This window comes from Solanum pennellii, chromosome 7 (assembly GCF_001406875.1).
Source record: "Solanum pennellii chromosome 7, SPENNV200".
Lineage (NCBI taxonomy): Eukaryota > Viridiplantae > Streptophyta > Magnoliopsida > Solanales > Solanaceae > Solanum > Solanum pennellii.
In genome coordinates this window covers 24,980,897-24,996,947 of record NC_028643.1, presented here as the reverse complement: position 1 = coordinate 24,996,947, position 16,051 = coordinate 24,980,897, and the positions used below count along the sequence as shown (strand labels likewise).

Below are 16,051 nucleotides of genomic sequence, written 5' to 3'. Positions count from 1 at the left end.
CAACGTTAGAACTCGCCTTAATGCTACTTGCCGGACCAAGGAGGTAGATAATAGGAAAAGAATTATTAACATAGATTTAGTGTATACTATCTAATAGGCTAGTATTGATTGGTACGAAGTAATAACTTAGTCAAATATCGAATACGATGCTTAATATGAGGTAAGGATAAGGGTTAGGATAGCAACACACGTAGCCGGACTAAGGTGCGGAGTGAGATTTTCTAGATGCCGGACCAAGGATTTAGAAATACATAACTTATCACTTTGCATGCAAGATACTAGGAAAGAATTGTTATAGTTAGAATTACCAAGTTATGAACCTGTGGGGAACACGTAAACCCTAGTTACTTTGATTAATTGATTAAAATCCAACATTCAAAGATGTTAAGTGTCTCTTTCAATTGCGTTATTTATTTTCACTCATTTAGAAATAGAAACCCCCCTTTTTATTGTTTTTACTTTCCAAGGAAGTCATTGACCAAACAATAGTAATAACAAGTTGAAGTTAAGTCTAGACTATTTTCCTCGTGGGAACGATCCCAACCTCACTAGTTGGGTTATTTACTTGACACGAACGCTTTACTTCTTATTTGAGAAGTAAGTTTGAGCGTATCAATATGAACATCTCTAGGCTTATGACTCATGCTCAGAAGGTTGAGGGTGATAAGCTTAGGGAACATGCTAAGGAGATTAAGAAGGCTAGGACTAGGAACTATGACTATTCTCAGCAGAAATCAGGATGTGAAAATCGCTCGCAGAGCCAGCAAAAGTTTTCAGCTCCAGCCCCTTCTTCAGCTAGTGTTTCATCCTCCAAGAACATGTATGACCAGAAGGTTAGAGCAGCAGGCTCTAAGTCTTAGAGAAGTGTTTTAGGCACCAAGACTTACCCCACTTGCCCTAACTGTGGTAAGAACCATACCGCGAGTGTCTCACAAGAAAAGAAGGATGTTTTGGGTGCGGTCTGTCCGGTCCAAGTTGAGGGATATGTTTTTCTAGATAGGTTCAAGTAGGTGGTAATGGTAGAGCTCAGTATACAACTTCATCAGCACTAGCAAGTTTCCCGACTCAGCAGGGTAACTCATCTGGTACAGGTGGCGGACAGCGCCAAAACAGGTTGTATGATCTTCAGGCTTGCCAACAAAATGAAGGTTCTTGATGTAGTCACTGGTACGTTACTAGTCTTTGACCTTGATGTTATTGCATTGTTAGATCCATAGGTTACTCTTTCCTTTGTAATTCCGTACATAGCAGTACAATTCAGTGTCAGTCCAGAAACTCTCTCAGAATCTCTCAGTCTCTACTCTTGTTGGTGACCCAGTTATAGCTAGAAGGCTATACAGAAATTGCCCTATCACAATCACTCACAAAGTCACCTCAGAAGATCTTGTAGGGTTAGAAATGGTAGATTTTGATGTCATTCTGGGCATTGATTGGTTACATTCCTGTTATGCCTCAGTCGATTAAAGAACTAGAATTGTTCGTCTTCAGTTTCCAGACGAACCAATCTTAGAATGGAAGGGCAGTAGCTTGGCACCTATGGGTCGATTCATTTCTTACCTTAAGGCCATAAAGATGATCTCTAAAATTTATCTCTATCATCTAGTTCGGGTTAAGGATTCTAGCTCTAAAACCCCAACTCTTTAGTTAGTTTTAGTAGTATGTGAGTTTCCAGCAGTGTTTCCAAAAGATTTTCCCAGAGTCCCTCTCGGAAGGAAAATTGTGTTTGGAATTGAGATCCACCCAGATACCAAGCCTATTTCAATTCCTCCTTACATAATGGCTCCAGCAGAGCTTAAGGAATTGAAATAGAAGTTGAAAGATCTCCTAGATAAGGTCTTCATCAGACTTAGCATTTCACCATGGGGTGCACCAGTTTTGTTTGTAAAGAAGAAAGATGGTTCTCTCAGAATGTGCATTGACTATAGACATTTGAACAAGGTCACAATCAAGAAAAAGTATCCCATCCCTAGGATTCATGACTTGTTTTACCAACTTCAGGGTGCTAGTCACTTCTCAAAGATAGACCTCAGATCGGGTTATCATCAACTTAGAGTCAGAGATAGTGACATTCTAAAAACACCCTTAAGAACTCGGTATGGTCATTATGAATTTGTAGTTATGTCATTTGGACTAACCAATGCTCCTTCAGCTTTCATAGATTCGATGAATAGTGTGTTCAAATAGTACTTGGACTTGTTTGTTATCGTGTTTATTTCTGATATCCTCATTTAATCTAGGAATGAGGAAGAACATGCGACTCATCTGAGAGTTGTTCTGTAGACTCTCAAAGACTGCCAGTTATTTGCTAAGTTTAGCAAATGTGAGTTCTGGTTGCAATCTATTGCATTCCTTGGTCAAATTGTATCAAGCGAAGGGATCCGAGTGGATTCATAGAAGATATAAGTAGTGAAACAATGGCCCAAACCTACCTCTGCTACAAATATCAGAAGTTTCTTAGATGTAGCAGGTTATTACAGAAGGTTCGTGGAAGGATTCTCATCCTTAGCCTCACCATTGACTAGTTTAACTCAGAAAATGGTCAAGTTTCAATAGTCAGATGATTGTGAGAAAAGCTTTGTAGAATTGAAAACTAGATTGACTACAACTCCTGTCTTGACTCTACTAGAGGGTTCATACGGCTATGTGATCTATTGTGATGCATCCAGAGTTGTCCTAGGTTGCGTGTTGATGCAGCGAGATAAGGTTATAGCTTATGCTTCTAGACAACTTAAGGTTCATGAGAAGAAGTATCTAGCCCATGACCTCGAGCTTGCAGCATTGGTGTTTGCACTTAAGATATGGATACACTACTTGTTGTATGGTGTTCATGTAGATTTTTTCACTGATTATAAGAGCCTTCAGTATGTGTTGACCCAGAAAGAGTTGAATCTTTGCCAGGAAAATGGATTGAGTTTCTTAAGGATTATGATATCAGTGTACATTATCATCTTGGTAAGGCCAATGTAGTTGCAAATGCTCGTAGTAGATTATCTATGGGTAGTTTAGCCCATGTTGAGTAAGAAATGAAGGAGCTACTGAAGGATATTCACAGTCTTTCACGCTTAGGAGTTCGCCTTCTGAGCATATCAGACAATGGTGTAACATTTCAGAATTGGGCAGAATCATCTTTTGTAGTGGAGGTTAAGGAAAAGCAAGATAGTGACCAAATCTTGCTTGAACTTAAGGGTGCAGTCCACAATCAGAGAGTGCAGGTTTTCTTCCAAGGGGGAGATGGTGTACTTCTCTATCAGGGTAGATTGTGTGTTCCTGATGTGGGTAAGTTGATAAAGTGTATCCTTGCTGAAGCCCATAACTCCAGATATTCTATTCATCCAGGTGCCACTAAGATGTACCGCGATCTTCGGGAAGTCTATTGGTGGAATGGCATTAAGATGGATATAGAAGATTTTGTGAGTAAGTGCCTCAATTGCTAGCAAGTTAAGGTAGAACATCAGAAACCAGAAGGTATGACTCAAGAGATCGATATTCCTACTTGCAAGTGAGATGTGATCAATATGAATTTTATCACAGGGTTACCTCATACTTGCAAATAGCATGACTCCATTTGGGTGATAGTGGATAGGATGACTAAGTCTTCTCACTTCTTGGCGGTCAAGACTACAAACTCGGCAGAAGACTATGCCAAGCTTTACATTAATGAAATTGTGAGGTTGCATGGAGTTCCGTTGTGTATCATCTCATATAGAGGACCTCAGTTTACCTCTCATTTCTGGAAGTCATTTCATAAGGGTCTTGGTACTCAAGTTAACCTTAGCACAAATTTCATCCACAGACGTATAGACAGGCAGAGCGTACCATTCATACCCTAGAGGATATGTTGAGAGCTTGTGTGATCAATTTCAAGGCACAACCAGAAATAAGTTATTTTCTGACTACAATTGCTGACTACAAATTAACATTCAGTATTGTAGATATTTTTTTGACTACTGTAATCGGCAAATTAAGATTTTTATTTTTATTCTATATTATTTTTTTTACTATGATTTCGACTACTCAAATTATAATGTTTTGCGAAATAAAGTCAATAAAATAATTAATTGGTTATGGACCGCGGTAGTCGAAAAATTACTAAAATAATTTTAAAAATATTATCAAATGGCCGATCACTGTAGTCGGCCATTTTATAGTGATTTTTTTATTTTAATTTAATTTTATTTTTGATCTAGCATAATTCTTATAATTTAATTTTTTTGTCTAGCAAATAAAAATATTTAGCCTCTCTTATATTTGTCCAGCAAATAGGAACAATATAATCTCTCTTTAATAGGAAGAGAAAAGCCACTTTCTCTCAAAGAGCTCACAGGGAAGGTTAGTGTTTCATCACTCAGAGAGCTCACCAGGAGAGGTTGCTCTTTGTTTCACTCAAAGAGATTCGAAAAAGGTATGTAAACTTTTTCCTTTTGAATTTTGATTTGGCAAAGGTTTGAATTTCAATAGCTTTGAAGTAGGGTGGAAGATCCTTTTATTTTGACTGGGTGGGGTTTGAATTTCTATTCCATTGAAGTATACTGTGAATGTTCTCCTTTCCTTTTGAGTGGGTAGATTTTTAACTTCAATTTCATTGAAATACTGGAAAGTTTTCCTTTCCTTTTGAGTGGGTAGGGTTATTCTTTGATATTATCATGAGAAAGAGCTTAACTTTTTTGTCATAGGTGTGTCTATATTTTTTGCTAAGTTAATGTATGGACATGAATTCCACGCTATTATTTGTTTGCTTATTGATGGTGAGTGATTAAGGTTTAGACGAATGCACTTTGATAGTTTTAGAAAGAAGACATTCAAGAATATGATGGGCCAAAGTTTGCTCATTACCTAGTTTCCTGGGCACAAATTTGAAATCGGTGTAGACAAGGAAGAGTATAATCCCTTTTGATTTATATATTTTTTACAGCTTTAAAAACTGTAGTTGAATTTCTATAACCTACTTTTGATTTAAGGGAAAGTCATTCAGTGGTTAGTGAATTTCGAAAAGTGGTTAAAAGACTTCAAAACACTAGTTTAGCCTTGTACCTGGTGCATGCAAGATTTAAGTGTGAAGTACAAGTCTTGGATCTGTTTGCATCTGTATTTGTATATTAACCCCTAAGTGAGAAGTTTGTGTAACTTAAGGTGATGAAATCATGTAATAGCTTGACCATTTTAAGTTAGCTTCAACCTTCATGTGAGAACAGGTCATCAGTTTGAACTTCCACTTGCATCAAAGATAGATTGCTCTTCTGAAATGTACGACATTACCTTTCTTTGTTGTTTGCTCACTGATATTGTTTTTAAGTGTGTGACGTGTGTAAGCCTTTTCTGTCTTTTGAGGCAAATGGTCCCATGAATGTTAGAGCTAGGATTCTCAACTTGTTATGAGGATTTATGCTTCTATTTTCCTCAGTGAAATACTTGCTCTATCATCTACATGGCATGTTCTACTTTTTTATTGTTATGTATTTGTAGCTAAGTAAGTATATAGGTTGTTATAAGAGCGTTATATAGGAGAGAGTGAATATTGGAGAGGAGAGCAGATACCGTGAATTACCGGAGGATTATAATAGTGATATGTTTTGGAAGAGTAGAAGTGACATATAGAGAGAATGAGTTAAATTAATTATATATATCAGCTCCATCACTCTTTAGTTAGGTTGCACGTGCTAAATGTATACATTCAACTTTTCAGGTGTGGAACTTCATTGCGTTTTTACTTTATTAACTATGCTATGAAGATCACCTTTTGATTTATGGTCAAATCAAATACCATTTGGATTCACCCTTTCTAGTAATCCGCAATTTGAAGTCCTATTGTGGAATTTCTTGCCATGCAATAGATGTACCCTTTTTCGTTTCAATCCTAGTTGCATTAACACCTCAATAGATCCAAAGAAAAATTAATAACACAACTTTAAGCAGATCCAACAAATATTAAAAATATCACAACTGTAAAGATCTAAACAAAGAAGATGAGAATTCTTGTAGCTGTTTAGAGGAAAAAAGAAGGATAGAGGCAGTAGAGATCCCATTTGTGGAAACCATTATGACAAGAAAGTTTACACTTAAAGAGGGTTTAAGTAGCTACTATGATATTCTTATACTAGGTGTGGGGGAGTTAGGTGGGGTTTAGGTAGGTGAATTAAAGTGACGCGAGGTTTATATAGGAGAGTAAGTAATAGGAAGGAGAGCAGCTAGCAGGAGGATATAATGTTGACAGGTTATGGCAGACCAGAAGCAAGAGATAGACATAGTGTTGGTTAATTTGTTTGTATGGTTCATCTCACCACTCCTTAGTTAGGACATATGTACTATATATATACATAGAATTGTTTAAGTGTACATCTTTATTGAAGTTGTACTTGTTTTACTATGATATATCTGTTTTGGTAAATCGGTCGAGCTTGGAAATAGAATTCATCAACTTCAAGAAGTAGTTGTTGGAAACCAAATGCTCATGAAATTGCTAAATCATGCCTTGACTAATCAAACCAATAAATAACTGGATTGGACTTTAACATGCTACATTTTTTTTTCAATTTTTCCTTTTTCTCCTTCTATTTTTTTTCTTCTATAAACATAATAGTGTTAATATATGCTTAATTTTCTCTACAAAATTGGGTTGTTACTTAATTTTCACAGACACTTTTCAGGTGTCTACCCTATACTGTCGATTATATCTCTCTTTTCACAACCGCTGAGTTAAAACATTAAGTTTTTCTATTTTTAATTGATGAAGTAACGATTTTGCTTATCAAGAATATATATATTGTCGTCTTGTCGTTTTGTCGTCTTGTCGTACTGACTACCAAGATTGTCTTGAAAAGTGCTACGTGGTGTTCTCTTATTTGCTTAAACAAGTTCGCCAGATATGAACTATTTTAAAAGATTTCATTTATAGATGTGTTCTTCATTGAATTGTTTCTAGTTTTTTTTATTTAAAATTTTCAATATTTCATTTGTGTAGATGGAATTTGCACATCGTAAATGGATGTATGATAGAACTCATCCTAATCGTGCGGGATTGAGGGTGAAATTTATAAATGGGGTTAAAGAATTTATTGCTAAGGAGAAAACTAGAAATGATTTTCTTATTGAAGGCACAATTAGGTTTTCTTGTGCCAAATGCAAGTGTATCAAGTTATCGAAACCAACTAAAGTTGAATTTCATATTTTGAAGAATGAATTTATGGATAATTATTATGTGTGGACAGTTCATGGAGAGAATGACGTCAATGTAGCTAATGTTAACTTTCAGAATGTGTTTGATAGTGTGGATAATCCTATAGAGAATAATAATGTTGAAAATTCTCGATTCGATGAAATACTGAGGGATGCTTTTGGGATGTTCTGGGGAGTTCAATCAGAACCAAATGATTCGGCTAAGCGCTTCTATGAACAATTAAATGAAGCTAATCAACCATTATATGAAGGTTCAACGCATTCTAAGTTGTCTGATTATTCTATTTATCAAGCGGGGATTGATTCGATCATTGGTCTTATGAATGAGCTTAATCCTAATAAAGTTGACTTACCTAAAGATTTCTACATTTTAAAGAAGATGGTTTCTAAGTTAGGACTTTCATCAGAAAGGACTGACTGTTGTGAAAAAGGTTGCATGCTATTTTATAAAGATGATGCCGCTTTAGATAATTGCAAATTTTGTAATTAAGCTCGTTATAAGGAAGTCACAAATGTCCAAAAGAAGAAGGTTTGAGTGAAGGCAATGCATTACTTACCCCTTATACCTAGGTTAAAGAGGTTGTATGCATCAATAAGCTTTGCGCCTCACATGAGATGACATTATGAACATAAAAGGCCACTTGGTGTTCTATGCCATCCATCATATGGATTAGCATGGAAGCATTTTGATAGAGTGTTTCCTGACTTTGCTAGTGAACCTAGAAATATTAGGTTAGGATTATGTTCTGATGGATTCACAGCATTTTCAGTCTATGCGACACCATATTCATGTTTGCTAGTATTTGTTACGCCATATAATCTCCCCCCGGAGTTATGTATGACAAGTCCATATTTGTTCCTAACTTGCATTATTCCAGGTCCAAACAATCCAAAAAATTGATTGACATACACATACAACCTTTGATCGATGAGTTAAAAATGTTGTGGAATCAAGGTGTGGAAACATATGATGTATTCCATAAATAAAGCTTCATATTGCGTGATGCTTTTATATGGACTGTAAACGATTTTCCTGCTTATGGAATGTTGTCTGGGTGGTCAACTGGTGGTAAATTAACTTGGCCATGTTGTATGGAAGACACAAAAACATTCAGATTAAAACATGGGTGTAAGAACTCATGGTTCGATTGTCACCGTCGATTCTTGCCAATGGATCATGAATATCGGAGAAGTACTAGTGCATTTATGAAGAACCAAGCGGATTTTGAAGAGCCCTGCAACTTTATCGTCTGAAGAAATATGGCAGGCAAATATGGCATAGGCTTATTACCTAAGGTAAAAGATTCCCAACCATCCAAGATACCTGGTTATGGTGTTACACATAATTGGACAAAACAAAGCATATTTTGGGAGTTACCTTATTGGAAGCATAACCTTCTTCTCCATATTTTGGATGTCATGCATATTGAAAAAAACTTTTTTGACAACATATTTAATATTGTGATGGATAGTAATAACAAGACAAAAGATAATGTGATGGCTAGGTTGGACTTAAAAGAATATTGCAGGCGAAGTGACTTGTACTTGACATACCTTAACAACAAGATTAAGAAGCCTAAAACTAGTTACACATTCACTTTGGATGAAAAGAGAGAGATTTGTTATTGGGTAAAAAATTTGAAGAAGCCTGATTGATATGCTTGAAACTTATCTAGATGTGTCGATATGAAAGAAGGAAAATTGATGTCTATGAAAAGCCATGATTGTTACGTTTTCATGGAATCATTGATGCCTATTGTATTCAAGTCCTTGCATGATCGAATATGGAAACCCGTCAGATAAATAAGTCTTTTTTTCAAAGAGTTGTGTTCTAGTACATTGAGGGTGGAGAACATAAATTACATGGAAAGTAACATTTTCCTAGCTTTAAATAAACTGGAAAAAATATTTCCTCCTGGTTTTTTCAATATAATGGAATATCTCCAAATTCATCTTGTGCTAGAGGAACAACTTGGAATTCCAGTTCAAGGTAGATGGATGTATCCATTTGAGAGGTGAGAACTTTTAATTATTTTTCTTGTGTTTGAATTTTAAAAAATTTCATCTAAAGGTTATACTTTACAGGATTACCGGCAAAAGTAAAAGGACCATAAAAATAGATGGAGAATAGAAGGAGCGATGCGTGAAGCATATCTGGCAAGATAAATTTCTAATTTTGATTCCTATTATTTTGAAAATGATGTGTCGTGTTTGACAAAATAGACCCAATCGAAATGATGATGGAGGAATTAGCGATCCTTTGTTACCACCCTTTTCAATATTTAATCATCCATGAAAAGAAGTCCCAAAACACACTCCAAAGCGAAAGTTAACTGAGATGGAGCTAAAGTCAGCTACAACACATGTATTATTGAATTGTCCTGAGGTCAAACCTTTTCATAGGTATATATATATACATTACCTACTTCTAAACAAGATTCACCATCCCTTTAACTTATTAAAGATGTAATTTTGCCGGGCATTTGTTTTATTGGTACATATGGGAATGATGTTGTTTATCCTAGGTTTTTAGAATGGTTTAGAGAATATGTAAGTGTTACCTAATACTATTAAGCATTTGACCATCCAGTTAATGTCGTGAATGTCCAATTTTTACGTGATATTTCTTGGGGACTTGATTATAGAGTTAGAATAATGTCTAAGTACTTCATCAATGGGTACAAATTTCATACAAAAGAATGGTCCAAAAGGCAAGAAAACCAATAACAGTGTGGTGTGGGTAAAAGGTGAGGGGGATATTGATTATTATGGTGTGCTTCAAGAGATTATAGAACTAGAGTACCTCGTTGGTTGGCCAAAGAAAAAGATAGTAATCTTTTGGTGCAAGTTGTATGATCCTGATCATAGTGGTACAAAAGTGCATCCTAAATACAAAATAGTGTGAAATTAATCATCACAAGGCAATATCGTTTCTATAATCCATTTATCATTGCACAGAAAAACAAGTGCATTACATTCCTTATCCTTTATGCAAGAATAAATCTCCGTGGAATGTTGTTATAACAAGAAAGCTCGTGGGGAGAGTGGAGGTTGAGGATGTATTGGATGTAGCGTATCAAAATGATATCTCAAGTGTTGAAACAATTGGTGGATGATGAATTAGCAGGTGAATTGTAGCATAGTGAAGGCATCTATGAAGAATATGATACTACTGTCCTTCAATCAAATCCAAATAATTATGGGGAAGGAACATCTGGAGCTAACGAGGAGTAATCACAAACTGATGAATTATGAAACAAGTGATGAGGAATTACTTGAAGAAAATGAAATAAGTGATGAGAAAGAATTCGATAGTGATTTTGAATCAAATGAAGAAGATTGATTAGTTTGTATCAATGTGTTGACAAATTTCGATCATTGTCTTCTCCAATGTTTTTCTCTTGAGTTTGGTTGGATGTTGGAATATGTCGAATTTGATAATGTTTTACTTGAGCTTAATGTTGGCTACAGAAAATTCATAATCTCCAAGTCTAGATTGTCTAAGAGAAGTTTCTGTTTGAGTATTTTTGTATTTTATAACAAAGGAATTTGAATTTTCTTTTTATTGGTATATTGAAATTGCTTCTGTTTTATCATGATTTCTTATAGGTAATTTAATGTTGATTATATTGGTTGTAAGCTGTAAATTATTCTAGTATATGGTGATTTCAGATCATATTATTTTTTTAGCATATGGATTTCACTCAACTTTTCACCACTAACTTCTCAAAAAATCACATAATGTCCTGGAACAAATAGGTGGAATGAGAGTTGTGTGCCAATCATATACCATGGTTGCTAAGAAGTTTTCTGAAACAAGGATTTGTTATCCTGAGAAGTAGGAATTGTTCAAATTCAAACAGTGTCAACAACATGTATTTAGTGTAAAAGATAAAGTTTCGGTTGAATGTTCTATTTCAATTTTCCATTAATCAATCACCAATTTAGTTGTTATGTTTTCTCCTTCTCTGTACTACATCAAAAGTGGTTGCTATTGTTCAAATTCATAACTCTAGGTGCCTCTAGGGCTACCTGAGAGTGACAAAAAACAAAGTTAAAAAAACTACTGAAGACAAAAGTAATTGCCACATGTAAATCAAGACAACAGTATAACAAGTAAGTTACTTGACACAACAAGTTGAACCTATGTTCATTGTCCAGATAATCTAGTCCAGCCTTGGGGCCATATATTTTTGAACCTGTTTTGCCCCAAATTGAGAGTTTTGATGAACTACACTTCCATATCCCAGCTGACTAATTCATTACAATAACTAAGTTAAATAACTACATAGTGACTAATTTAACTAACTGTACGGTAACTAATTTAACTGACTGCGCCCCCTTTAACTTGGTGATATATAAATATGTTTAGAACAGCAAGTATGCATGTCAGATACTCATGTTGCACTTTACTTAAGCTCTTGGTTAATGCATCTGCTGATTTATCACTATTTAGAATGAATATTTTTCCTAATAAAGTGAAAGTCTATATCAATATGTCTAGTCCTCTCATGATATACAAGTTGTAGTTGATCATGTAAATCTTTGATTAGTCTAATTATCTCAGCTATTGTGGAAGCAAGGCTTCTTGAGACTGTAGGCTGTTTCTTTGATTTCGAGGATATTAGAAATTTGACACATTTCCTTCTTCATATGTGAATCTGTTGTTGTTTGAGTTGACACATTTTCTTCTTCATATGTGAATCTGTTGTCTTAGTTGACACATTACTACAGAGGACCCTCCGGTAATACCTGAAGGGAAAAAAACCCCTGCTCAAAGTAACACACATAATCACAAAAAGCACATGATTAGCAGGATCATTGAGCCTGCTAATCATGTGTGTCCTCATTAATTCCAGCTAGTCTTTGTCTAAATATAACCCTTCTTTTTTATAAATATCCTTCACCAAAAACCATCCCATTGTATAGATTCTGAAAAGCAAAAAAGTAAGGGTAAAATTTGTTGGGAAAGACAAGGCACTAACAAAGAATGCCTGACAGGATAACAGCGGAAGAATACCCAAGTCTATACTTTCCCTTTTCGATTTGAACCAAGAGAAGACAAACAACCACAAGCAATATGATAGTAAGGCAGCAAGTAATTCAACCAAACAAATATAACAAGGCAATAATAAACAAATCACACAAGACACCAAGATTTACGTGGAAAACCCTTCGATGTGAAGAGTAAAAAACCACGGGACCAAAAGCTCCACTATAATCACCAAGAGTTACAATATTGTTCTCCAAAATTGGCCACAAAACAAGTGCCAAACAACGAGCAACAACAAAATAAGATTGCACCAAATCTAGAGAATTAAAGGAGCAAAATCACCAATTTCGCAGCTACTGTTCACGACAGCAAAACTGAAGCTGCAGGCAACCAAATCCAACTCTGTCAGTTCCTAATCAAAGATTGAGATGAAGATAATATGCTGTCCAAAAATCAGCTCAATCGGACAAGAAACGAAGCGGGAATCGCAATTTGAAGTTGGCTGTTAGGGCTGAATTTTGACTGCGAAAACTGCTCTCTTTCTCTCTTTTTGGCTGCTGAAAAAACTCTCTGTGTATATGAAAATAAGACCTAAATAGGCTTATATTTGCCTCATAAGAATGGGCCTATGGGCAAAAATGGGTTGGTCCAAATTGGGCTTTTATTTATCCACATAGGAAGGGAAAAAGGCCCATAACCCAACAATTCTCCCCCTCACGACTATGTGGAGGAGACCGCCATCCCGGCGACCATGCAACAATCTTCAAACTTCCCTCTTGGCAAAGCTTTAGTCATCATATCGGAACCATTGTCATTTGTATGAATCTTTTCAAGCTCAAGCAACTTAGAATCCAACACATCTCGAATCCAATGGTATCTCACATCAATGTGTTTAGACCGACCATGGAACGTAGAATTCTTGCCAAGATGTATAGCACTTTGACTGTCACAATAAAGCACATACCTCTCTTGAGCACAACCAAGTTCCCCCAAGAATCTCTTCATCCAAAGCAATTCTTTACAAGCTTCAACGACAGCAATAAGCTCAGCTTCTGTAGTAGATAGAGCAACACATTTTTGCAACCTAGATTGCCAAGACACAGCTCCCCCTGCAAAAGTAACCAAGTACCCTGAAGTAGACTTGCGAGTATCAACATCACCAGCCATGTCTGAATCAGTATAACCACAAAGAATAGGCTTCCCTGTACCAAAACACAAACTCAGACTAGAAGTGCCACAGAGATATCTCATAACCCACTTCACAGCATTCCAATGTTCTCTTCCCGGATTAGAAAGAAAACGGCTAACAACTCCAACAGCGTGAGCAATATCCGGTCTTGTACAAACCATCGCATACATCAAACTACCAACAGCTGAAGCATAAGGAACTTTCTTCATATCTTCCTTCTCATCATCACTAGAAGGACACTGTTTCGTGCTCAATTTGAAGTGCATAGCTAAAGGTGTACTGACAACCTTAGCTTTGTCCATGCTGAATCTGCGAAGTACTTTCTGAATGTACTTCTCTTGTGATAATACCAATTTCTTGGCCTTTCTATCACGGACAATCTGCATGCCAAGAATCTGCCTTGCTGGTCCTAAGTCTTTCATAGCAAAAGACTTACTCAACTCTTGCTTCAACTTCTGAATCCTGCAAGTATTATGACCAACAACAAGCATGTCATCAACATAAAGCAACACAATAATAAAGTCACCATCAGAGAACTTTTGCACAAAAACACAATGGTCTGAAGAAGTCTTCTTGAAGCCCTGCTGACTCATAAAAGAACCAAACTTCCTGTACCACTGCCTGGGAGCTTGTTTCAAACCATACAAGCTCTTCTTCAATTTGCAAACATAATTCTCTTTACCCTTGACTTCAAAACCTTCCGGTTGCTCCATATAAATTTCTTCATCTAAGTCACCATGGAGGAAAGCAGTTTTAACATCCATTTGCTCAACCTCTAAATCTAGACTTGCAGCCAAGCCTAGAACCACACGAATGGATGACATCTTCACAACTGGAGAGAATATCTCATCAAAATCAACTCCCCTTTTCTGATTAAATCCCTTGACAACTAATCTAGCTTTGTACCGTGGAACTGGATTACCATCTTCATGTTTCACCCGAAAAACCCACCTGTTTTTCAAAGCTTTTCTGTCTTTAGGTAACTTAACCAAATCAAAGGTATGATTATCATGCAAGGATTTAATCTCATCTTCCATAGCATCAAACCACCTTTCTTTTTCTTCACTTTCCATGGCCTCATCAAGACTCTCAGGTTCTCCCCCGTCAGTCAAGAGTACATACTCATTGGGAGAATAACGAGATGAAGGAATTCTCTCTCTACTAGATCGTCTGAGAGAACTCTCTGGAGCATCTATAATTGGTTGTTGGACAACCACATCATCTTGCACTGGAGCATCAACAACATCATGCCGGTCATTCTGAACATGATCACCATCTTCATTATCAACTTGATTTTCATCATTATGAAGATTTTCTTCCGGTGCAATAGTCAAAGGAACTGGATCAACATCAACTAAGCTCTCACTACTCTGAAAATCAGCCTTGTCAGCTTTGTCAAAATCTTCAATTGTTTGGTCTTCAAAGAACACAACATCACGGCTTCTAACAAGTTTCTTCTCAACAGGATCATAGAAACGATAGCCAAATTCATCTTGACCATAACCAATGAAGATACACTGCCTAGTTTTAACATCCAACTTTGACCTTTCATCCTTAGGAACATGTACAAAGGCTTTACACCCAAAGACTCTAAGATGATCATAAGAAACATTCTTACCAGTCCAAACTCTGTCAGGGACATCACCATCTAAAGCAACAGCAGGAGATAAATTGATAACATAAGCAGCAGTATTAAGTGCTTCTGCCCAAAAGGAATCTGACAGCTTAGCATCTGAAAGCATACATCTAACCCTCTCAACTAGAGTTCTGTTCATCCTCTCTGCTAAACCATTTAACTGAGGAGTCTTTGGAGGAGTTTTCTGATGCCTAATACCCTGCTCTCTGCAATATCTATCAAAAGGACCAATATACTCACCACCATTATCTGAGCGGATGCATTTCAATGTCTTCCCTGTTTGTCTTTCAACCAAGGCCTGAAAACTCTTGAACACATCAAGTACTTGATCCTTGGACTTCAAAGGAAATACCCAGAGTTTGCGAGAATGATCATCAATAAAAGTCACAAAGTAAAGTGCACCACCATGAGATCTTACCTTAAAAGGACCACACAAATCAGAATGTACCAACTCCAGCAAATCAAGCTTTCTTGAAGGCGGATGACTCTGAAAAGAAACTCTTTTCTGTTTACCGGCTAAGCAATGAACACATTTCTTCAACTTTGCTTGTTTCACTCCAGAAAGCAAATTTTTCTTAGCCAAACTATCAATCCCCTTCTCGCTCATATGACTCAGCCTTCTATGCCATAACTCTGATGAAGTATCATTCTCCACCAAATTTACTGAGTCTCTGGAGATGGAGCCCTGAAATACATACAAGTTAGACAACTTGTTACCACGGGCCACAACCATCAAACCTCTAGTAAGCTTCCACTGGCCAACACCAAGTGTATTAACATAACTCTCATCATCAAGATATCCCACAGAAATCAAATTCAAGCGAACATCTGGAGCATGATTGACATTATTGAGAACTAGTTTGGAACCATTGTTACTTCAAACAAACTGTCCCAATGCCTATAACTTCAACTTCATGATTATTGCCCATTTTCAACGTTCCAAAATTACCTGGAGTATAAGAAGAAAATAATTCCTTCTTTGGCGTGACATGAGAAGTAGCACCAGAATCCACAAACCAGCTAGACTCATCACGAACAAGATTAATGGCATTTGCATCAC

The 16,051-nt window shown here is 36.4% G+C and overlaps 1 long non-coding RNA gene across 1 annotated transcript in view; it reads left to right on the top strand.

The window, feature by feature from the left end:
* The first annotated feature begins 4,292 nt into the window (after positions 1–4,292).
* LOC114077856 overlaps positions 4,293–16,051 on the top strand; it is a 17,525-nt gene continuing 5,766 nt past the window's right edge. The window contains exon 1 of the long non-coding RNA XR_003579134.1: positions 4,293–4,402. This is a non-coding gene — a long non-coding RNA (uncharacterized LOC114077856). The remainder of the gene's footprint in view (positions 4,403–16,051) is intronic.